Source organism: Leptonychotes weddellii, unplaced genomic scaffold (assembly GCF_054177405.1).
Source record: "Leptonychotes weddellii isolate Sample4059 unplaced genomic scaffold, ASM5417740v2 HiC_scaffold_22293, whole genome shotgun sequence".
NCBI lineage: Eukaryota > Metazoa > Chordata > Mammalia > Carnivora > Phocidae > Leptonychotes > Leptonychotes weddellii.
In genome coordinates this window covers 1-2797 of record NW_027811481.1, presented here as the reverse complement: position 1 = coordinate 2797, position 2797 = coordinate 1, and the positions used below count along the sequence as shown (strand labels likewise).

The following is a 2797-nucleotide window of genomic DNA, read 5'->3' as shown; positions in this document are numbered from 1 at the left end:
CCTTCATCACACGTCTTTGTATCTTCACTTCCTATTCTTGAGGTTAGATTCTAGAGCCTAAAGATATCCACATTAGTATTGTATCTAGTTATCCATAGCGAGAAACACCTTTTATCATGTTGTCCATAGAGCCAACGCTACTGAAACCTCTTTGACTCCAATCATACCCCCTCAATGGACACAGTAAGAATAACGGGAAACAGAATATCGAGGCAGAGATATATGGTTTAGCAATGAACAAAACTAAGAAGTCAGTGAAAAGAAAGCAGAAACTTAAAAGCTTCCTGTCCACCTGACTCACACTCTTGCTCTCCTTTGGTCAGTGGTTTTTCTGCCACTTCTTACATTTCATTCTCTGGTTCTGGAACCAGGTCTTCACCTGCTTATAGCTAAGGTTCAGAATGTTGGAAAGTTCTTGCATCTGCTGGAGACTGAGGTATCTCTGTCTCTGAAATCGATCATTGAGGACATAGAGTTGGGTCTGAGAGAACACGGTCCTGATCTTCTGTTTCTTGCCCTGGGACATATCTTCCTTCCTCACTGTTCTCTCCTCTCCAGAAGTGGGTGGTGGTTTTACCCTGGGACTCGTGGAGGAGTCGGGGCTGTCCTGAACAAGCAGATCCATGGACGAAGGAAGAGGAGAGACGGTCTCCGCGTGGGGTGTCTCAGCAGATGACATTTGCAGGGATGCATAATTTTCTTCAGGCCCGTAAATCTCAGGCATTGGAGAAGAGTCCCTAGAACTGGGTGCTTCGGGGCCAGGCGGGCATAGGGGCAGAGTTGGATCTACACTCATGTTGGTGAGTTAAGAGTAGACGGAAAAAAAAAAAAAGAGCGAGATTGTAAGAAAGGCCCAGGCTTATGGATCTAGGTGGAAGAGCTGACTCACCATCTCTTTTATTTAGAAAGTTTTCTTAAGTTCATAGGCCTGTTCCTGGACTCTCTAAGCTGTCTCATTATTCCATGTGTTTATTTCTGCATTTATGTCACACTGTTTTAATTACTTAACTTCATTATAAATATTGATATCTGATAAGGCATGTCTCCCTGCTTGTTCATCTTTAAAATATCTTTTGACTCTTCTTGGCCCTTTGCTCTTTTTTTTTTTTTTTAAAGATTTTCTTTATTTATTTGAGAGAGAGAGTGAGAGAGAGCACGCAAGAGGGGGTAGGGTTAGAGGGAGAAGCGGACTCCCCGCCGAGCAGGGAGCCCGATGTGGGACTCGATCCCGGGACTCCGGGATCATGACCTGAGCCGAAGGCAGTCGCTTAACCAACTGAGCCACCCAGGCACCCGGCCCTTTGCTCTTTTATATAAAATTTTGAGTCAGTTTATTAAGTTCCACAAAAATGGAATTTTTAATTGTATCAACACTTATCAATCCAAGATTTATATTAATATTATGGATTAATTCGGCAAAATCAACCTTTTATGTTGAGTACCTATTCATAAAAGATATAAATATTTCCATCTATTTAGGTCTTCTTTAATATCTTTTGATAAAATGTCAAAATACTTCAAAGATCTTGTACATGTTCAATTATATTTGTTCCTTGGCACTTTATGTTTCTTATTGCCCTTAAAAATAATTTTTATTTTAAAAATTTACATTAATAAAATAAACAAGTGCCTGGGTGGCTCAGTAAGTTAAGCATCTGCCTTTGGCTCAGGTCATGATCCTAGGGTCCTTGGATTGAGCCCAGCATTGGGCTCTCTGCTCAGTGGGGAGCCTGCTTCTCCCTCTCCCTCTGCCTACCACTCTGCCTACCTGTGCTCCCTCTCTCTCTGTCAAATAAAATCTTAAAAAAATAATAAAAAATAAACAAGTCACAAGGATGAAAATTACAGTATAGGGAATATACTCAATAATACTATAATAACTTTGGTAACAGAGAGTAACTATATTTATTTTGGTGAGCATTTTGTAATGTATATAATTGTCAAATCACTGTTGTACATCTGAAACTAATATTACATGTCAACTGTACTTCAATTAAAAATAAAAGGAAAAAAATACATAGACCTAACTTACTGGTATAAAGGAATGTAACTGATTTTTGTCTAAGAATCTTTTATCAAATACCCTTGATGAATTCCACTATTAATTTCAATAACGTGTCCGTCAGTTCTTCTGGATTCTCTTAATCATCCTTCCCCCTTTTTTCTTTCCTTTTTTTTTTAAATTTTATTATGTTATGTTAGTCACCATACAATACATCATTAGTTTTTGATGTGGTGATCCACAATCCATTGTTTTCGTATAACACCAAGCGCTCCATGCAGTACATGCCCTCCTTAATACCCATCACTGGGCTAACCAATCCCCCTCCCCGCTGATGTTGTTTTTATAGATTGTCCCTGTAAATTTCTGTTGTATATCACTCTTGGGGTCTTTCTCCTTTTATAGAACCCCCCTTAATATTTCTTGCAGGGCTGGCTTAGTGGTCACATTTTCTTTCAGTTTCTGCCAGTCGTGGAAGCTCTGCATCTCTCCAGCCATTCTAAATGACAGCCTTGCCAGATAAAGTATTCTTGGCTGCATGTTCTTCTCATTTAGTACCCTGAATATGTCTTCCCAGGCCTTTCTGGCTTGCCAGGTCTCTGTGGATAGGTCTGATGTTATTCTGATGTTCCTTCCTCTGTACGTAAGGAATCTCTTCCCCCTAACTGATGGTTTCCTTGGTTCTAAGATTTGCAAGTTTTACTATTACATGCCGGGGTGTTGGCCTGTTTTCCTTGATCTTGGGAGGGGTCCTCTCTGCCTCTAGGACTCGAATGTTTGTTTCATTCCCCAGCT

At 40.2% G+C, this 2797-nt stretch overlaps 1 pseudogene; it reads right to left on the bottom strand.

The window, feature by feature from the left end:
* Window positions 1–17: 17 nt before the first annotated feature.
* Window positions 18–894, bottom strand: LOC145718802 (homeobox protein NANOG-like; annotated as a pseudogene).
* Between the last annotated feature and the right edge of the window lie 1903 nt (window positions 895–2797).